Source organism: Enhydra lutris, unplaced genomic scaffold, assembly GCF_002288905.1.
Source record: "Enhydra lutris kenyoni isolate GAN:26980312 unplaced genomic scaffold, ASM228890v2 scaffoldscaffold72, whole genome shotgun sequence".
NCBI classification, from domain to species: Eukaryota; Metazoa; Chordata; class Mammalia; order Carnivora; family Mustelidae; genus Enhydra; species Enhydra lutris.
In genome coordinates, this window is record NW_019154156.1 from 5,059,777 (window position 1) to 5,082,412 (window position 22,636).

Consider the following 22,636-nt stretch of genomic DNA (forward strand, 5'->3'; position numbering starts at 1 on the left):
AAAGCCCCTGTTTTATGTTAATTGTCCTGATCTTTATCTCCTTTCCTGATCCCTGTATATTTATTCCTTTAAGCATTTTGAGCACCATTTTGCATAAGATTGTGAATAACTTAAAAAATAGCTTTATGCAAAAAAAAAAAAAATAGCCTTATGCTTGAAAGAGGCTCCCCATTGCGGGGAAAAAAAAATTGTCCATGTTAAACTTATATTTAGTATTGGGGAGCCTGGCTGGCTCAGTTGGTGGAGCATGTGACTCCTGATCTCGAGATCATGAGTTTGAGCCTCACGTTGGGTGTAGAGATTACTGAGATAAATAACACTTAAAAATAAATAAACTTACATTTAGTGCTTAGAACTTAAATGAATATAGCATATTTTGCAATTAACGATTAGCCTAATAAAAACTGCTTCCTGAGTACATCTGCTGCTTTTGGGGTAAAGTATTTTTTGGCATAGTATCATGCTGGTTTTGAGTCATTTGTTGTGGTTGATAGGCTAGTTTCTGTTGGAGAAATCAAAGGTCCAGTACAGGTTTTTAATTTCCTACATGCCTAACAGGTTTCTGACCTACAGATGGCTAATACGGACATTTTCACAGCCATCTGGGAGTGACAAAGAGCATTAACAATCATTTCTGTATTGTAATAAAAGACCTAAATACTGAAAGGAATATTTTACAAGACTTCAATCTTTAGCCGTATTTCCATTCTCTGCCAATGGTAACATTTGTTATCCCAGAGTAAAAAACCAGTTTTGGAATATCCCCAAACAAACTTCGCTGGCAATTCCTAGAACATTGGTACCAGACTAGTTGACGTGGGCTTTGCTTGCATTCGTAGTTTCACAGATTTTGTGAAAGGTTTGGATAAGGTTAGGCTTATAGGAATTAGGAATTCAAAATGAAGTCTTCTGTTGATTATTTCTTCCTCCCAAGACCTGAATGTTGTCCACATTAGAATTGTCATTTACTGAAGGAACAGGAAAATTCCATTCTGTCCAGATTTGTGTTGTTTTGGAAGAGTTTTCTTCTTGCCTGCTGCTTTTAGGCAAATGCCACCCTAACACCCGGCACTGACCGGGAGAGAGCAAGTCATAGAATTACTAATAAACCATCTAACCTCTCTGCTTCAGATTTCAAGCTGGTTACTTCTTGGACTTGTTGGATTGTTGGAGGCTAATAAATTAATCTGTGTGGGCCTGCATTTCTAAGAAAAGTGAGTATTTTACATTTCCTCTGGCATGTATATTTGGAGGGGGGTGTTAAAAGTCTTAAAATCTCAACGGCCCCTTTTGGATCACATCCCCCTTCCCCAAAAACTCAACTTTGTCCAGGTGTTTACTGACTTCACCAAGTGGCTTGGATTTTGTTTAATCTCAGTATCTGAAATTGCATCAAGTCATGTTATTTGATAATCCTCCATGACTGATTTCATATGTATTTTTAGGAAAAAGAAAAAGGAGGCTGCTTTATACAGCTCATAGCTTAAGTTATTTTCAAATTAATGAAGGAAAATGTTTTCTCCTCTTGCTGAGCTTTTTTGTAAGTCAAACTAAAGTTTTGAGGAGTAAAATCATGGTCACAATACTCCTACAAGTAAGGGAATATAAGGAAATACAAATGGAATCATCTAAAAAATCAAAATGTGAAAATGGTTACTAAGTACCTAAAAAGTCTGCAGAACAATACTTGACATAGGTTTTTCCGTGGGTATATTTGCTACTTGCAAGAGCTTTTTCTTTTGAATACATGTTATTTTTATGATTAGGGCAGTTCACAGAAAGTTTCCAACACTGTAGGCATATTACATTTTGTCTAAGTGCTAAATGCTCCCCTATAGGTTTTATGTGAAAAATGAGTAGTGAAAATTTATTGGAGAAAAACCTGGAGTTACTGGAATTTGAACTGCCTTCTTCTATTTCCAAGTGCTCAAGAAAGTTCTCTCTCCTTATAGATTTCCAAACAGGTTCTCTAATTTTGTTGGTTTTCTGATAATCTCGTGTGCCGAGAATTACTCAGTTGTTTAAAAAAATCCCATTTTATATTGAAGCTCTATGCCTTTATTTCCTGGAATCAGTGTTTCACATAACATATGCTCCATATGACTTTGGGTATTTGTATACAATTTATACATTCATGGGATTTTTGTAATGTAGTGGGTATGTTTGAGTGAAGTCGGCTCTTGAAATACTTTGGAATAAAATTATTAGGCATTTTATATTTTACAAATGCTTGACTGGCATGTGTACATACTCTGTTTCTCATAGATTTGTCTTTTCCCTTAACACTTTCAGATGTTTCCAAGATTATTTGGTGTTTAGAACCAGTGAGGGGGGTTTTTAAATGAATAGGGCTACTTCCAGTAATTAGATCATACAACCAAGTATTAGGAGTGTTTATTTTCATTTTCTCTCTCTCCTTCCCAGAATGGGAGCAGTACAGAAAAGTGGGAATAAATGTAATTATGCAGAATATTTGCATGTTATGTCTTCCATACTATCCTGTATAGGTCAAATATGATCTTACTCACTTTTTGAGGGTGGGTGGGGAAAAGCATTTGCATATATACTCTCCGCCCTGCTTCCCACCTCCACACAAAAACACCACACACAAACACAAACATTCTGCTTACACTTGAGTAAGACCTATAAAATGTGTATGTTTCATCTTTTGCAAACCCTAAGTGTAAAGGAGCCACGTATAAAGTATACTGTGTAGCCGGAGAGTTAGGAAGCTGTGTGATTGTAAAATCTTATTAGCATCCTGAGAGGTAATAAGGTTAAGCTGATTATTTTCTAAACTTGCCATTAACCTATTTTGCGGGATATAACTCATAGCCAGAATAATTTTTAAGCATCTACAGGTATGTATGAAATTCTTATTCATGCTAAATACTAATAACAGTTTGTATTAGCTTAGTTTTTTTTTTTTTTAATTAAAAACACTTTTTAACTCTAAGATTTTCTCATGATTCCTAAGGTTTGAGGAATGTGATGGTTCAAGGGGGAAAAAAAAGCCAACCCAATAACACAGTACCAGAACTCTCTGTTATTTTAAATTGGATCATAGGGATACCTATGGTATTTGAAAACCTAATTACAGTTCTACCTCCCAGCATAATTATAAGCTCCTTTCCTCCCAGACATGAAAATTAAATGGTGAAATTTCTACGCACATACACAGAGCCGATGTGGAACAAACCCTGCCATTTTCCTGCACGAAAAGTAAGTGTAACTGGGCCAAGTTGACATTCGCTAGAGAGGACGGTTGGGCCAGAAGATGGTAAAGTTGTTTATTCCTCCTCCTCAGAAAACAAGACACAAAAATTGTCCTTTAAACTAGAATGTCGAATGAAAGTGGCTGAGGCTTCCCTTAATGATAAAGTCTGTGTAATAGTCTTCTCTGCTGAGAGAATGTATGTTGACATGGTAGGTAAATATTACACACGGAGAGTTCTAGGTATTTGAATGTTTTCAAAATACGTAGTCAGAAGTTCGTTCTTGTGTAAAACATATTATTTTTTTTTTAATCTTTGAAAATCCAGAGTTTTCCCTTTGTTTCACAAGCAGCTATCAGTCTATATTTTAAGTTCAAATTATTGGCTGTTTTAGATCATGACAGAAGAGGAAGAAGAGGTTTAAGGGAATAAAAAGGTTTGAGAGATGAGTTCAGCGAACCTCAGGGATGAATTAAATGCGAAGCTAGTCTGTTTGTTTTGGTGGTTTGGATTTGGTGTTCTTTGCTGCCAAATGGATCCTTTCAGTTTGGGTTTTGGTAGTTAGACTGGTTTCTCCTTGAGAGTGACTTGCGCAGAGGAGGTAAAAAGCAAGCAGCCCAGATTACCACGTGAGCCGCACCCAATGCGTGCTACGGTTACTTGCTCATATTAGCTGTTGCTTAAAGCAGATTTGGTTGGACTGTGCTTGGAGGTAATGTGAACAGAGACCACTCTGGCTGGGGTGGGGGGTCACTGTTATTAGGAGCTGAGCTGAGTACTGAGTCTTTTCCTTACATCCAACCAGCCAGATGAGGTGGGCATGAGTACCTCCCCTGAAGTGAAATATATGGAGGTTGGCAGCCATTAGGCAACTTGAATGTGCACAAAATCAAGAACTAAATCCAGCCTTCCTGATCCAGAGCCAGACAACCTAACCATTTGTCCCAAGAGAACAACCTTAGGGTCACTTTGGTGCACTTAAAAACAAACTTGATACCTAATGCAACGTACCTTTTCTTGTAAAATAATAAGTAAAACTGGAAAATGGAAATTTATAATCACCTCATCAGGAAGAAGTATTTTCCTAGATTTGGTGTTGTGAACTTTAGTTCGTTTATGGATAAACAGTGCCATTTTTCTTTTATGCAGAACTCTGATGCCTTTTCATCTCCCCCAGAGTCTTCCTGGTGACACTAAAACTCCCACATTGTCCCCTTCCACTCCCAGCTTCTCTAACTTCACTGACTTCTCCTCCTCCTCCTCTTCCCCACCTTGTTTATTTTGCCGCAGCAGCAGTGGCCTCCCTTCTGTTCCTTTAATTCTGTAACCCCACTCCTGCCCCAGGGCATTTGCACTTTAAGTACCTTCTGCTTGGACTGCTTTTCCCCAGAGAATTGCATGTCTCCTTCATTTTCTTCAGGACTGTGTTCTGACAGCACTACGTCAACAAAGCTTTCCCTGACCAGCTCATATAAAGTAACATCCCTCCTTTCTGAGCTCCCTCTTTCCTGACTCTGCTTCATTCCCTCCATGGTGTTATCACTATCTTTTATATATTCACTTGTTTGTTTATTTGCTGTTAGGCAGGGACTTTGTTTTGTTTATTGCTTTATGCCCAGCAACTAGATAAGTGTCTGCTACCTAGCAGGTGCTTCTTAAATATTTGTTTAGTAAAATAAGTGAAAGCACGTGTGTGTGAACATGTACACACTCCTGACATACACGTATATACACATTCTTCAACATGCCATTTTGCCGCCTGCTCAGCGTTAGGACTTGTATCCCATGATATGCCTATTTTGTAATTTTTAAAGTTTTAAATTAATAAAATTAAGTTTTAAGTTAATGTTTTAAACCTCAGTTTGTCCTTGTACTGGTGGTTGGGTTTGATTTTATGTTGTCCTTCACCTTTCATTCACAGAATCAATTAGTTGCTAAATCCTGTTGGATTTCCTTCTCTTCTGCTTTAAGCATCATTATTCCTTAGTCCTATCTCTACCAACAAAGCCACTCTTTTTCTAAAGGCATAATTGTGCCCTGCTTTCAGAAATATCAAAAGAAATGGGCTTTTTAAGATTGTCAAAACCAGATATCCTTCTGATTCTCCTACTTTGAGCTCTTGTGGTCTCAGGCAAGTTAACTTCTGAGCCATAGTTTTGTTGATTATAAAGGTGGTTTTAATATTTATTCAGCAGAGTTCTTTGCAGGTTTGATCAAAATAACTCCCGTAATAGCAGTGTTAGTTCATTATCAGACTCTGAAAAATCCAGGGAGATTGGAATCCTTGGGTCAGTTTATTTTTCCATCTTAGAATAGAAATGGATGTGGCAGGCATCATTCTAAAGATTCCTGCCCCCCATGCCTGTCTTCTGGTTGTTCAGTCAAACATTAATCTAGGTACTGTTCTGAAGGAGCTTTGCAGATGGAATTAAGGTCAGTAATGAGCTGACCTTAAGACAGAGAGGGTATGGGCGCCTGGGTGGCTCAGTGGGTTAAGCCTCTGCCTTCAGCTCGGGTCATGATCCCAGAGTCTTGGGATTGAGCCCCACATCAGGCTCTCTGCTCAGCGGGTCTCCCCGCCCTGCCTGCTTCTCTGCCTACTTGTGATCTCTCTCTCTGTGTCAAATAAATAAAAAAAAAAAAAAAAAAAAAAAAAAAAAAGGTAGCCTTGATTATCTAGGTGGGCCTGAGGTAAGTAACTAACGGGCCTTTAAAAGCCGAAGATTGAGTCAGAGAGATGGGGCAGAGAGGGAGGCCGTGGAGGGAGGAAAGGCCCAGGGGACGCAGAGAGACTAGAACATGAGGGGAACTCACTCACCATTGCTGACTTTGAAGGAGGCTGCAAGCCACGTGGTCTCTAGACCGGCCCCCAGTCCATAGCCAACGAGGGAATGTGGACCCCAATCTTAGAGCCACTTGGGATTAATGCTGCCAGCAATCCAAATGAACTCCTCTCCAGAGGTTCCAGAAAGGAACATAGCCCTGCCACATGTTGATTGCTGTCTGTGAAGCCTGGAGCAGGGACCCAGCTGTGCCCAGACTCTTGACCCAATGAAACTGTGAGATAACAATGGTATTTTAGGCAGCCAAGTCTGTGGTCATCTGTTGTGGCAGCAACAGAAAACTAATCCAGGGAGTTTGAGAAATAAGACGAATATTGGAAGTGCGTTTGGGCTTAGCTGCTGGAAAGACATTTAACAACCTTCAGCCGATTCTGAATGATCATTGCCTTAGAGGGCATTCTCCTTTCCAGGGCTTTATCTGCTGGCAGGACTGGAAAACTTCCATGAATAAGTGAACACATCAGCGCTGGAGATAGAGGGACACTTACGCAGTCTAGTAGTCTAACTACTTGGTCGACAGCATTTTCATCTCTGCACTTCCCCTTGATAAATATATAGTAAGTTCTTGGATTCAAGTTTATCTTCTACACTTGATGTCTACTTTTTCAGGAAAGAAGTTCAGCTTCTGGCTGAAATCTAGAAAGTTGAGTTTAGGAATATTCCTGGAGATCTTCTGGAATCCCGGGGTTAGAAATACTTTTTTTTTTTTTTTTTTTTTAAAGATTTTCTTTTTAAGGAATCTATCTCTACACTCTACATGTGGCTCAAGCTTAGAGCCTTGAGAGCTAGAGTTGGATACACTGAGCCAGATGGGGCCCCAAGGAACGCCTTATTAGATGTCTTTCTTTCCTGCCCATCACCTTTCTTTGTCCATCCCCAGTATTTTCAGTCACTTCATGCGAGTTGAGTTTGGTCTATAAAGAAGAGAAACTTGCATGTTGTGGATAGCTGGGATGTTCTGGCTTCCCTCACCAGGTCAGGGGCCCTGGCAGCCCTCAGCACACACAATTTCCATTCAGCCTTCAGTAGAGTCATTCATTTGTTCATGCCTGGGCCTTTGGGGCAGATCTTGAATATTCAGGTCTGTACCTATGATACCTTTGTTGTTTTTGTTGTTGTTGTTGTTTTAAAGATTTTATTTATTTATTCATGAGAGCCAGAGAGGGAGGGAGGCGGAGGGAGAAGCAGGCTGCCTGCAGAGCAGGGAGCCTAATGCAGGGCTTGATCCCAGGACCCGGGAATCTGACAGGACCCGGGAATCTGACGTAAGCTGAAGATTAACTGACTTAACCGACTGAGCCACCTGGGTGCCTCATACCTTTGGCTTTTTAATAGTCTACATGTAAAATTTTTTTTTTAATTTCTATATTTTTTTATTTTTTATTTTTTATAAACATATAATATATTTTTATCCCCAGGGGTACAGGTCTGTGAATCGCCAGGTTTACACACATGCAAAATGTTTTTACAGATACTAACTTCATCCATGTAATACTGATTTCTGTTAGCTTTATTTTTTTGAACTTAATTCTTAAAAATCTTAAGTCATCAAAGCAGTCTGTGACAGCTCATCATGACATTCACATAGTACCGTAGTATTTAAAAATGAAAATCTCGGGGCGCCTGGGTGGCTCAGTCGTTAAGGGTCTGCCTTCAGCTCAGGTCATGATCCCAGGGTCCTGGGATCGAGCCCTACATTGGGCTCCCTGCTTCTCAGGAAGTCTGCTTCTCCCCCTCGCACTCCCCCTGCTTGTGTTTCCTCTCTTGATGTCTCTCTCTCTGTCAAATAAATAAATAAATAAAGCCTTTGTTAAAAAAATGAAAATCTCTTTTCCCTCACTCCTTTCTCATTTCTAATGGTCTGTAATAAACATGGATTAGAAATGGTTTGACTATCCTCCCAGACATGACAGTGGTCATACACACATAGGCATATCCAGAAATTTTTGTTGGCTTATGAAAATGCTTTCATACTGATTTTGGAGGAGGGGGCAGCTTCCTTTTTTTCCTCCCCTCTCATGTTTTATAAGGACAACATAGTGGTCCACTGGGTGGATGTACTCTATATTTAACTGGCTTCCAATTAACTCACTACCTCTAAAATGTTGCAGTGGGCATCTAGGTACATAGATTGTCTCTTGTAGTCTTATAGGTGGAGTTGCTAGGCAACATGGTACCTATATTTAAATGTTGATAGATGCTGAACTGTCACTCAGTAAAGTATATCAGTTTGCACTCCCTCCTGTGATTTAGTGGATTTTCTCAATGACACCCAGGAAACTCTTACAGGTAACTGGTTGCAAGGAGAGGAACTGGGTGTCTGGGGCACAGGGGAGGGAAGGAGACTTAATTTTGAGAACAGTTCCTCTGCACCTTTTCAGTTTTGTGCCCTGTGCTTGTGTTGTCTCTCCGAGAGAACAACAGCAACAACCCTTTGAGACTTCCCATTTTCCCACACCTTTGCAAATATTGTGTTGTAGGCTTTGTGGTATGTGAAATAAAGGGACTCCTTTTGATTTACATTTCTTTGATTTTTTTTTTTTTAATAAAGATTTTATTTTCTTGACAGACAGAGATCACAAGTAGGTAGAGTGGCAGGCAGAGAGAGAGAGGAGGAAGCAGGCTCCCCGCTGAGCAGAGAGCCCGATATGGGGCTCGATCCCAGGACCCTGGGACCCTGGGACCATGACCTGAGCCGAAGGTAGAGGCTTTAACCCACTTAGCCACCCAGGCGCCCCATACATTTCTTTGATTCTTAAAAGCTTGCTTTAGCTCCATTTTATTAAAGTTTAAAATTTTTTTAAAAAATTGCAAATGCATTCTTGATGTAAAGGAAGTCACCCAAGCACTGAAGATGAAGATTTAAGTTCCCCCTTCATCTCTCTGTCATGGGACCACCAGCCCTTACTGTTCTGAGAGCGGCCAGGCTACCAGTCTGGGTGTAACCGTGCGGAATTATTCTCTGCGTTTAACACGTCATTTTGTGTGTATGTGTGTTTCTTTTAAACACAAAGGAACGTAGGGCCCATGCAGACCCCAGAGGTTCAGGCACTGGGCAAGCAGGTCATGAATGCTGGTTTTCTTCCTTTCCTTTTTACAGGCATTTGCTGTAGGAGACACTGAGAATTTGCTAAACTTTGAACTTTTGATCTCCTTCCTTCTTTAAAACTTGAGACAATGTATACAGTCTTCTGCATATAAGAACAAAGACGGAATGTACTTTTAATCTTCCAAATCATAACTAAGGATATTTGAAGGGAAGTCAAGTGTGTAGTTTAAAAATGGCCTTCCTCAACATTTACATGGCTCATTGCACAAAAATATAATCCTCTGAACCTGCTCTGATTTATGAAGTCTGGTCATGTTTCCCTGGTTTTGTTTTTGTTTTTGTTTTTTTCTTTCCATTAAAAAAAAAAATCTTTTCCAGTTTATTTCTAGGAGTTGAATAGTAGGGAAATGAAGAAACACTAATGGTCAAATTTTTGTGGGGCTAACTTTTCCCTTTTGTACTAATTCTCCTTGCTTTTGCTTTCTCCCCAAGTCTCTCAGCTCTTCCACTTAGCCTCTGACGTGTGTCTGTCCTCTAATGTTTTTATACAGGTCTCTCCCTCTTCCTCATCTGCTCTTGGCTCCTGGGATGCCTCATCTTCACTCTCCCAGGCCACCAGCGCCTTCCGTCTCCTCACTGAGGCCCGCCCAGCACCCTAGAACTTCCTCTTCCTGTCTCCCGCCATGACTGCCCTGTGACCTCTGCTTCGAGGCTGTAGGGCACTGCCGGGCGAAGCAACAAATCCCTGCTCCCTCCATCAGACTCACAGATAACAATCCGTTGATTATTCATCTCCTGCTGACTTCCTAACCATTTCCTTCCATGACTATTACAGTATTTTTTCAGTTTCCAAGTCTCAGTCTGTAGTCCCCACTTACTCTCTAAGGATGACATCACAGCAGCATTTTATTGAAAAGATCAGGGTCAGAGGTCACCAACTCCACTGCCAGGAGGAGCCATTGAAGTCACCACAGTGAGTGTGGCCACAGGCGGGGACCGTGGCCGGCTGCAGGGTGCCAGGCACGTCTCAGGTGGAGGCAGCAGCCATGGTTGGTTGTCCTCTGGAGGCTTGGGCCTGGTGTTGCCATTCTTCTGTTTCCTCCAGAAAAATCAAATCTCTGGTTTTCTAGGTGAAATCTCTACAAGCTCAAATCACATTTTTTGAAACTCTGTGTAGGCCAACGAAACAGATCTGACAGCTAGTCATCTTTAGTTTTCAAGCTTTGCCTTCTTTTTTTACCCTAGTGTTTTCACAGGCCACCATTTCTTTGTCTCCAGGGTCACCCCTTTTCTTTCTTGCCTGGGGTGTTCACTTGTTTCTTCCCCTTTTATTTGCATAAAAATATTCAGACCTTCCTTTCCTTAAAAAAAAAAAAAATGGATACAATAGGGCCCACTTATCCACCGGGCATGCATTCCAAGACCTCCTGTGGATGCCTGAAGCCACAATAGTACTGAACCCCGTGTATAGGATGTTTTCTATATGCATACATACCTATAGTTACAGTTTAACTTATAAGTTAGGCACAGTAAGAGATTAACAATCATAGCTAATAATTCAAGTTCTTGGGTGGCTCATTCGGTCAAGTGTCTGACCCACAATTTGAGCTCAGGTCAGGATCTCAGGGTCATGAGTCTGAGTCGAGCCCTGAGCCCTGGGTCTGAGTCAGGCTCTGTGCTCACAGGGGTTCTGTTGGAGATTCTCTCTGTCCCTCTCCGCCCCTCCCTGCACTGATCCTGCGCACTCTTTCTAAAAAAGAATAATAACTACTAATTAAACAGGACAATTAGGACAATATGCTGTAATAAAAGTTACATGACTACAGTCTCAAAGTATCTTATTATACTGTATTCACCCTTCCTGGGATGATGTGAGATGATAAAACGCCTGTGTGATGAGAGGAAGTGAGCTGAATGACCCATGCTTCGTGACGTAGTGTCAGTCTGCCGTTGACTTTCTGATCATATGTCAGGAGGAGGCTCACCGCCTGCTTCTGGACCACCGCTGACCAGTGGTAACTGATACCACGGAATGTGAAATAGTGGCTAAGGGGGAACTTCTGTATGCAACTCTTTTTTCAGTGCTCCTGCTTAGATCCCCTCTTTTCTTTATTTTTTATATGGAGTTATTAAATAAGGGGTCTACATTTATCGCCTTTACTTCTTCCCTCATTTCTTTAAGCTCTGCAATCTGTCTTTTGTCTTCATGACTCCCAGGAAGCTCTTCCATACTTTGGATCCTATGATTTGTCCTGCCCTGAAGAGTCTTCTCTGAACACGACTTCTCCATCTGTTGCACTCGCTGGATCCTACACATACTACATCTCCAAGATTCTCTTCCTGGCCCTCTCTCCACACTCCTCTGTTGGTGATGGTGGCCCGCTGTGTGTGTGTGCTGCTGGGACGTCAGAGTCCACATACTAGATGGGATTCATTGTGTCACCTCTCTTCCAACCCCAGCTTTTTGAACTGACTTACAGTTTTGTTAATGGTGCCACTATTTTTTCCAGACCTTTAGGCTCCAAACTCTGGAGCTGACTTTGAGTTCTCTTTCACTTCTTTCATTTCAGTCACCAAGTCATACGCCCTCCATCCACAATATAGCTGGTATTCATAGCTTGCTTTCTTCCGGACTTGACTCAGAGGTCCTTGACTTCTGAATTAGGAAACAGGTGGTCCCCTTGTCTCCCTTCACCTCCGTGCGTCCATATTAATTTATAGGAAACCACGGCTCTGACTGTGCCACTCACTGGCTCAGAAATCCTCAAAACCTCTCAGTTAATCACAGAATCTAGTCCAGCCTCCTTACTGCTCCCTACTCATCAGGGGCCCTTAGGTTCTAGCCCCACTGAATCGTTCTAGCCTCTTTTCTCCTTGTCCCTTCATGCATCCTACACTTGAGCCAGAGCTACTGCCTTTCCCTAAATCCCCCCACACTTCAGCCCCCCTGCTCCAGTTTCCTTTGTCTGAAATTCGCTTTTTGTTTCTCTCAACCCTTTCTCTGGCATGTTGAAATCCTACACGTTGTTCAGTCTTTCATCTTAGCTCTTATCTCCTTCTTAAACAGCTCCCCTCTCGTGACACTTATCATTATGTTATATTATAGTATAGATCATTAATAAACCTCTCTTCTTTCCTAATGGACTGCAGATTTTTTTTCCAGAAACTGTGCCCTGTTACTAATTTTTCACCCCTACCCCCCAGCATGCGGCCCAGTGGTGGGCAATAAATACATATTTTAAATGAAAACCCTTGGGGTAGCTTGGGTGGCTCAGTTGGTTAAATATCTTAGGCTCAGGTCATGATTTTGGGGTCCTGGGATCAAGCCCCACATCTGGCTCCCCACATGGCGGGGAGTCTGCTTCTCCCTCTCCTTCTGTTCCTCCCCACTGCTTGTGCTCTCTCTTTCAAATAAAATATTTAAAAAAAAATCTCAGGTTATTAATAATTAAAACGTAAGAGGGGAGAAATCCAACGGTTTTAAGTTCCAGCAGATTAGAATTCATGAAGTTGCTGGTGTTAAATGCCAGGTTTGGCACATGGTTTTCCTCAGTCTAAGGGAAAAAAAATCTGTCTCTCACTTGAATGCTTTTTAAACAACCAAGAAGGTTAGATCTGTGACTATTCAAGGACAGCCGATTCTCCTGCTGTTTGCAAAATATGGATGACATATTATCACACAGCAGGGGTAGTTTTTGTTCTGAAGTGCCATGATAGACAAAAATTGTCAAGAGCACAACTAAAGCGAAAAGTCTTCAGGGTAAAAGTCAATTTAGAGTTGTCACTTAGTGGGGGAAGAGAGGAGGTGGTACCTCAATGTTGAGCTTTTGTTTTGAGAGAGGGAAAGTTTCACTTTTAATTAGGGATAATAATTTAAAAACAGTGACAATGACAACTTTTTAATTTTTTTTTTAAGAACACTTACTGTGTGTCAAGCCCTTTTTCTGAATTTATCCTGCTGAATTCTCATACAGTAGGTGTAGAGTGTGTTATGTTCATTTTATTGTGAAGGACCCTGGAGCACAGAGAAGTTAAAGGTGGTGATTGAAGGCCACACAGCATGGGGCCCCTGGGTGTTTTTGTTCAGGGCACTGTGGGATATCTTTATCTATCAACAAGGGGCAGGAAAAAAAATTAGCCACCTGAATTTTAAAGGTGAACTAAAACATGTTAAATTGTACCTGCCAATGCAGCCAGACTATGGGGTACTCTGCAGGACAAATAACCCGGTTTCTTCTACCTAGTAATTTGCAGGAGAAAGAAGAGAAATGAAGGGGAAAATGTATAGATTAAAAAATTCTTTTAAAAAAATTTTTAAAAAGTATTTCATTTGAGAGAGAGAGTGAAAGAGCACAAGCGGGGGAGGGGGCAGAGATAGAGGGAGAAGCATCAGGGAGCCCGATGTGGGGCTCCATCCCAGGACTCTGGGATCACGACCTGAGCTGAAGGCAGATGTTAAACCAACTGAGCCACCCAGGTGCCCCAGATTAAAAAATTCTTAACTACCAGCCAACCACAGTGGTAAACCCTGATGAGATCCTAATGCAAAAAAAATGGTTTTTTAAAATATGACTTTTCATAAAATATTACTTTTATAAGATCTTTGGAAATGTGATCATCAATTGGCTGCAAATGGGATGGTATTGAAATAGAAATTCCTCTTCCTAATGGTAAGAATTAGTACTAATTTTAGGATAAATAGTCTTAGAGTTATGTTATCTTTTAGATGTACACTGAAATATTCATGGAAGAAATGGTACTGTTTTCGGGACTTGTTTCAAGGTGATACGGGGTTATCGGTGGGAAAGAATACAGATGGAACAAGATTGGCCGTAAGGATTGATTATTGGAGCTGGTGATGGGTGGATGGCATTCACTGTGTTAATCCACTTATGTTTATATACCTTTAAAATTATCTGTAATAAAAACTTCTGGGGAAAAAAGCTGGTACGTTCAACTTGTGGCATTTCTTTTAAGTCTGAGGGGGTTGTTTAGCCTCCTTGAGGTTTCATCCTGGCTCAGGATAGACCAAGGAGATAAGATCAGGAACTGAGCCCCAAGATCAAGTTTATATCCTTTATCATTATGGAGAAATTCCACATTATAAAAAATTTTAAGGGCATTGGAAACAGTAAAATATGCCTTCAGTCTAGCTTTTATTTCCCCTTAGAAGAAGACATTGAACAGATCCATAGTTTTGTCAAAACGTCAAAGCCTGTCTTTATATCCTGACGGAGGGCTGCTGGGGTCTGATGGGAAAGAGGAATCATCAGTGTTGGCCAGGCAGTTAAGCAAATGTAGCAAGAGTAGCATCAGAAGTTATTTCTTCATGTTTTCTGGGTCTGAGGGAGGTTTTGTTCTTAATCTCAGAAAGCATTTTTATGTTCTTTGTATTAGTTGACTCTGTAAAATCAAGATCGATAGCGGAAAAGTCCTTTTTCTAGGAATGACATGATGCATTGTGTATGACCACTTAATCGTAACTTATTCTCTCCTTTCTGTACGATATAAGCCTGCTGATACTGAGCCTTTCTTTACCAAGATCATCTTAGATGTGTAAGGGTGAGGAATGGTAGCAGAGCGACCTCATTTTGCTTTGGAAGCAGATGTGTTGCCCAGATGTTCTGACATCACTGATGGCGTGTGCACATGACTGGTCCCTTAGCCTTGTAGTCTTTGCCTTGCAGGCATCAGCATGCCACAATTCCTCAGCCTCCTCATTCCACCCTCTCCTGGGCCTTCTCCCATCTCCAAGACTCTTCCTTCCTTCCCCGTCTTCTTTAATGGCTTTGTTCCCACAACCTGTTCTGTTAATTCTGGTGCCCTTCCCATCTACCTTCAGGCATGCTCCCCCAGTGCGCTTACCAAAACTTAGCTTGTCGGTGACCACTTGTAAACAGATGAAGCTCAGCCATGAATGAGCCCAGGCTCTTCCCTGAACTTTCCAGACCTGTTTTCCCAATTACCTTTTATGCATTCATCCTGTGGTTCCAGGGCCTTGTGATCTCAATGGATCAGAGTTTAATTATCATCGCAGCCCACTCCCCTCAACCCCCACCACGCTAGCACTTTGGTTTGTGTTCTCTTCTGAATCCCCTGTCGCCGCAAGTCAGAAACTGTGGCATCATCATTGACTTCGGCTCCTCCATGACTGATAAGTGTCCTAGATGCTTTCTTCTCCCTCCCTTGTCTGCTGAGTTCAAGCCTTCAGGAACCATAGCTACACCATTGCTCCTAATTCATCCCCTGACATTGCCTCCAGGAAGAGCTTTTTGAAATGCAAATGTAATTGTTTTCTGTTCTAAAGCCTTCTGCAATATTCTAAACTCTAAACTTCTGAGCCGGGTGTCGCTAATCATTAAGTTTGTGATCATCTCCTTCGGTATACATATATGTATTATAAATAACATACACATTTATTGCACTAATGTATTACATATTGTAAACACAAAAGTAGGGATTAAAAGGACATAAAAGTAATGTTTTAAAAATAATTTTATATTCATTAATATTCAGTCCTTTAATTTTGGGAATTTTTTTCTGAGTCATTGATAATTTCAGTGCAAATAATATGATTGCATTTGCTTCCTTCTAAAAATCAATTTCCATTTTGTGATACACTAATTTTAAGCTCTGTGTTGAAGTACGGTTTTCTTACATACTTTTTTTTTTTTCGGTTGTTATCGTCGAAAAAGTTAGTCTGTCTTCAGAAAATGCAGATCCAAATGGGAGACATGCAGTGTTCCCTGCTTGTTTGTTTTTATTCACCAGCTGCACAAAGGTTCAGTTGACATCAGCCAGTAAATTGTAATCTAGCATAGTATTCAGAGTGGCTAAGAACAGACCTTCCATGGTTCTGTTTCCTAGATTAGACTCTTGTCTTGTTTACTTACTAGATTGGATAATTTGCTTAATCTGTGTCTCGGTTTCTGTCTCTATGAAGTGAGATGATTATCACAGTCTCTTCATCAGGGATGGTGGTGCAGATTGAGGGATTAGCAAATAGCACTGATCAGTGCTGATCCATAGGCAGCGCGCCCTCAATAAATGGTAGCGGTTATTTTCCTCTTTGAGAAGCTCAGTCATTTCTTTAAGAAAGAGTGGGAACACGCTGCATTTTCCTACTTTTAATAGGACTTCAAAAACGAAGACTCTTAATTTTGTAAATTTTAAGGCAGATTAGAAAATTGTGTCGACATTTTTAGAGAGTACAGCTGGGATGGGTTTTATGGATGTGATATTATTTGGGGAAAGATGAACATAATGATGGAAATATTTTTGAACTTCTGTTTTCAAAATGTTTCTTTTGGGAACCTTTCTCACTGTGACAGTGTCATCTGTACTTCAGAGGAATGAGGGCTGCTGTACGGTTGTGCAGTGTGGACAAGTAGAGGTGTCAGATTCACGAGTGTGTGCTCTCTCGCACTTACACGACTGCTGTTCTCATCCAGCTGTGGCTCCTGTAAACCACTTGTCCGTTTCACGGGGGTCATTTGGTTCAGGTGTAATGATATCATCCATCCATCTGCTTACGAGGGCACATGTAGACTGTAATACTTCGCAGTCATTGGAAGGACACAGGAACGGAGGGTGCCTCATGGCAATGGAGCTCCCAGGCTGCCTTCAGAGACTCCTTTCATGTGACTGGTTGCCATCTGGACTGAGAGAGGGTGTCATTGGCAATCTATTCATGAAATACTAGTAAAATTTGGTTTTCCTTCCTTCTTTAGAAATAGGAAGTTTATGGTATTATTTACCATGCAATAGAAAGAGCTGGCATGGCTGACCGACCACGTCTTCTGGTCCAACTGCTGGTCCACTCTGCTTTTGAATTCACTGCTCCTCAGTCTAGAAGCCTTTCTTCCCTACTCCCACACATTTCTCCTCATCTCAGTTATTCCTGTGTGCAGGTCTGTATATTTCATATAGGGATGGGGTATAGATATTTTGAATTCTGTTGTTTTCACTTAAAAGTGTATCAGACTATTTTGTTTCTCCGTGGTCTTCAGTGTGACAGTCTGGATGGTTTCCTAATTTTGTTGCTTTGACATGCCAAGATGAATTAAACCATTCCCCATTCCTCTAACAGTGGATATTCAAATATTTCCGGTTAGTTACTGTTATTTAGGATTCCGTCATGAACACCTTTTTACATATTATTTTTTGCTTTAGGCACATTTATTGCAGATAAATTCTTTGGAGGAATTACTCTTACTCTAATAAAGCCTAAATGCTTTCCTAAAAGATTCATACGAAATTTAGTGCTGCTAACAATGGAATACCAGCAATTTCACTACAACACTGAAACTGTATTAGGGATTTTCGTTTTGGTATGTGTGAAATGGTAATTCAGGGCTGCTAAATATGCATTTTTTGTTACCATTGCAAATACAGTTTTCCCCATGTTTTTATTTGTTTGGTTCTTCTGTGAGACTGGGGTTTGGATTTATTTTTCTTAAAAATACAAACACTTTGGGGCACCTAGGTGGCACAGTTGGTTGAGTGTCCGACTCTTGGTTTCCACTCCAGTCATGGTGTTGTTGGGGTGGTGGGATCGAGCCCCACCTGCTTTAGGCTCCATACTCAGCAGGGAATCTTCTTGACATTCTCTCTCTCCCTCCCCTCTCCCGCCACTCATGCACACATGCATGTGTACTCTCTGAAATAAATCTTTCAAAAAGTATAAATACTTAAAGTTTATATTTTACATAGTACATAATAATCATTTCCTTTATTCAACATGGAGTTTCTATTAACGTCTCTAATAAAAAGATGGCTATAATATTATTTGGCCCATTTGCTGGATGGGCACCTTGGCTTAAGTAACTTGATCGTATAGCCAAAAATTTATGGACTTGGAATATTAAAACCCAGGCTTATCTGTTCCATATTTTATACCCTTAGTCATCGTGCTCTCCTCCTTTTGGCAAAATAATCTTTACTGTAAAATTATGAAGTATAGAAAAGCAAAAAGGAAAATAAAACCACATTCATCACAATTCTGCCCTACAAAGAATACCACTGGGAGCATGCTGGAGTATGACTGCCTATCTCAGAGGAAGGCAGGAGACCTGGCACAGACCTGGGAGTGAGAGAGGGGTGAATGTGTGTATACCTCTTCCTTCATCCCTGGTAGACTGCTCTTGGCTCAGTGATCAAGAAGAAAGTGTTCAAAACCAGAGACTTTTTACCTTATTATGTATATATTTACAAAAAGGGATCAATTAATAGATTATGAATGTCCTTCTGTGTTATTATCCACTGGTACTCACCTCGGCAACCTTGGCCTGCTTAATAGTCTAAGGAATGGACTTCAGTGGTACTATTGTTAGACATTTTGATTGTTTACATTCTTTTCTTACAAGTAACATTGTGAAAATTATATACATAAATCATGTGCTTATTTGTCCAGTTATTTATTTTAGCTTAGTTGTATGGAGTGCCAGGTCAGAGGCTATTAGATTTTTAGGGCTTTTGATGATCATTGCCAGGGCCATTCTACCCTCCAAGAAAGCGTCTTCCCATTTGGCCTGTTAAAGTAAGAAAAGAGAGGCAAGGAGGAGAGAGAGGGAATTTTTTTTTTTTTTTCATAATTCCTTAAAATTCACTACTTTAATTCTTAGGAAATAAGTCAGTCAGCCCACATGTATTTCTTAAACACACATGATGGAGAGATCATGGTCCTAGTCTGACAGTGAAAATAAATTTATTCTTTGTGGGACAGTTTAAGGGAAAGTGTTTTTGCTGTTCTGCTGGGTCAGCAATGACAGAGTTCATCAAAAGCCAACCCACTTTCCAGAGCTATGGTGAGCTCTGTGGGGTATGTTGGTTCACAGAGTTTGTTTGCCATGATAAAGTGTTATATGCCAATGGACTGAAGTCATGGTTTGTAGTGAAACAATTACTATACAAATTTCACATTAGTTCAGAATGCCTTTTCAGAGTGCTTGTGGGATCAGAGTGGTTTGGCTTCATATTTTTTGAGTGACATTTGCAATAACACATTAGCCAATGATATAGGTGGAAGGTCTTGGTTCTACTAGATTTCTTGGGTATGAAAGCCAGGTTTTAGGGCTGGTGCAATTGTTTCTCCTACACTTTCAATAGGGATGGAACATACTTCAGAACAATTATAGAATATTTTTCCCTCTGAGGACATAAATGAGTGTAGTCAGCCATCTCCAATTTCTACAAAACTATGCCTGTGCTCCAAGAAATGTGTAAATAACAGGAATGTCTGCTCTAAAGTTCTTGCCCCAAATTTAATTGAAATCAACTGTTTAAAATACATTCTTAGGTAAATTTTACATTGTAGCTCATAATATTTGTTATTTTCAGGATAGCTAATGAAGTATTTGCCACAAAGGAAATTGGTGTGTTAGGAAACTGAGCCATGTTCATTCCCTTCCCCCACCCCACTGTCCCATGTCACACACAACTGTGCATGTTTATTTTTACATAAAACTTCCCAGCAAGCCTTAATAATTTCAATCAACTCAGTCAAAACTTTCAAAGAATAACAACTTTTAAATCCTCAAATTGCTTAGAATCTTTGAATTAGAATCTTTCCCTGGGAAATAATTTGCCAGCGTTGGCAAAGAAAGCTGTGCATGAAAACGTAAAAAAAAAAAAAAGGCAAGCCATTACTAAACACTACAAATATGATTGTAAGGCAACATGTTAATTTAAAGCCATGTGGGCTTTATTTGATGTAATATGTCAGTAGACATTGCAAATACTAAGATTTTGGAACCTTGAGGGAAATTTGATTTTGGCTAAGAAATTGGGTTCGCTGAGGACTTTGGGACATCAGAGATTATAAGATTATCCTTTCAGCTAGTATTTACCTCATGGTACTTGGTATTGTGAGAACGCCATACACCCTACATTGAACCCTCTTAAAGCATAAGAGATGAATTCCAAGCCATTTGTCCAACCTCAGATTTGCAAATATACTATAACATGTAATTTCTTCAACTCTCTAATGTGTATTTTTTTGGCTGAGAGCCTTCCCTTTCTTGTACTGTTTAACTTGATCTTTACTTCTATCATTAGCCCTAGCTGTGAGCTTTTTTCTGACCATCCCAGGGAGAAACAAGTTTTAAGTCTGTTCATAGGAGTTCCTGGATGGGCAGAACACGAAGCCGTGTAGGAACACTGATGTTTATGGTTGTCTGGGCCCCATGTAACTCTCCAGACAGCCCACGCATGTAATTTAAATTGTTTCTCAGCTCAGCTAGCACTACTTGTCAGGGACCTTGAACCTAAAATTTGCAAGTGCCAAGGGTCTATTTGAAAGAATCTATTCTTTGATAACAAAGTCTTATTGAGGAGGCAAAGCATACTTCTGGAATATTTTAAACAGTGAAAATCAATATGTGGTTAAATGCCCAAATGAATGAAGAGGTCGAAACACTAAATCTTGTTGGCAGTGAGAGAAGGGGAAGACTCCATAGGGACATAACACGGAAGGTTTAATTATTTGAGCAAGACATGAGGATGGGATACAAATATGGTTTAGTCATGGTCAGGCAGCAACCTAACTTACTTGATCATCACTCCTACACCAGTCAGAGGGAGCCAGGATTTTGGACTCAGGCCTATCTGGCTCTGGAATGTGTGATGTAAACCTTTATCCCATATGGTTACCCTTCCGACTTTATAAACTCAACCAGTCTGTGAGCCTCCCCCTTCCTTCGAGGTCCAACTCAGTGATAGCCTCTCTCTAAAGTCTTTTTAGATCCTGTAATCTACGTCCTGTAGTACTTTCACATCTTTAATTATACAACTTTATTTAGTCTTTTGTATACCTCTTTCCCCTGAGGGATTGTGAGGATCCAATCCTCACAGGAAGTACAAATTATATCCCATATTGAGCGCAGTGATTTGGCCTGTACACTGGATGTGGTGTTGGGAGTAGAAAAATGGAGTACAGAATGAGTATGGTTCAGAGGCAGGAGTAGAGGTGATGTGTGAAAGAGAAATAGGCTGTCCTTGTTACATGAAAGACCAAAAATAAAGGAGGTAGGAGTGGAAAAGAAGCAAAGGCATAAGATCAGGAAGGCCTTAAATGTCAAAGTCAAGAATTTGGACTTGACTCTGCAGACATTACAAGCCAATGAAAGACTAGCTTGACTGAAAAGAAGATTAAGACCATCTCTATCTAAATGGGAAGTTGGTGATGAGTAACTTAACAGTATATTTTCCCCTTATTATTATTTGGGTTGTATAAACTTGTCTTTCAGTCCAAAAGAGTACTGGGTCACATTTAGGTGACACATTTCCTCCAGACATCCCGGAGAACTTCAGGAAGTGGCGGGGATGATTCAGCAGGGGACGTCTTCCTGAACCATGCAGAGATTGGTATTTGGATAGAGTTATTCTTGCCAGGCTGTGAAGAAGTCTTTCCATAATTTATGTGGATGTTTGCTCAGCCTTTTCCCAGATGGAAACCAGGCTGAGGATAAGACTAGATGGGAACAAATTTGGAAGATTTGGGGTCCCTGGTAAGTCTTTATCCTGAAGACTTTCTGAAGATTCTCAAGTGGCCTTAGCTTACCAAGGGAAAGATAGACGGTGGTTAGTTAGTTTAGTTCTTTGATTACTTTGGTAAAAAATGGAATATTGTGGACTTTTATGTTCCTCATACCTCAGGGTAAGCTCTAATTTTAGAATCAGAGGAGTCTTGCAAGTCTGTGGAAGTCCATTTATATTCTTATTTTAGGTACTTTATTTTAAGCTATGCAGAGGTATACTTTACTACCTCTACTTAACATTTCTAGCCTACAAACCTTTTGAGATTTCTTTTTATTATCTGTAACTTTTCAAAAATTGAAAGTATTATCAGTATAGCACAGAGATTAATAATACCAGCTCTGGACCCAGATTGCCTGAGTTCTGATCCTGATCTTCCCACTTAATAGCCGTGTGACCTTGGGCAAGTTATTTAACCACTGTGCCTCAGTTTCTTTATCTGTAATATGGGGATAATAATTTACTTTCCTTACTGCATTTTTGCCAGAATTAAATGAATGCATTGTTCATTTATTGAAAGTAGAACTATTAGAATACTTCCTGGTACATAAGTTCCCAACAAATATTATCTATTATTGTATTACAAATGAGAAAATTAAAGCAGCCACAGGTTAAGTGATTTAGGTAGTTGTCCAACAAGATGACTAAGCTGGGATTAGTGTGTATTTCAACATTTAGTCAATTGTGAGTGTATTTAACCAGTCAGCTGTGCTATACTGACATAGAGACCAGAGGTCAGGAAACTTTTTCTTAAAGGGACAGATCAGTTAATAAATATTTTTTACTTTGCAAGACTTAGACTCTCTTCTGCAGCTACTCAGTTCTCATTGTGTTCTGTAAAAGCAGCTATAGACAGTATGTAAATGAATAGGTATGGCTGGGTTCCAATAAAACTTTGTTTATAGGGGCACCTGGGTGGCTCAGTGGGTTAAAGCCTCTGCCTTCGGCTCAGGTCATGATCCCAGAGTCCTGGGATCGAGCCCCACATCGGGCTC

General features: G+C 40.3%; 1 protein-coding gene across 5 annotated transcripts in view; it reads left to right on the forward strand.

Annotated features, from left to right (window-relative positions):
• LOC111159943 (PPFIA binding protein 1) overlaps positions 1 to 22,636 on the forward strand; it is a 174,542-nt gene that overhangs the window by 35,830 nt on the left and 116,076 nt on the right. For 4 of the 5 annotated variants that reach the window (XM_022522637.1, XM_022522640.1, XM_022522639.1 and 1 more), the window contains exon 3: positions 1,132 to 1,214. The exons of the other annotated variant lie outside the window; for it this stretch is intronic. The gene's annotated coding sequence lies outside the window, so the exon portion shown is untranslated. The remainder of the gene's footprint in view (positions 1 to 1,131; positions 1,215 to 22,636) is intronic. 5 annotated transcript variants of the gene reach the window in all.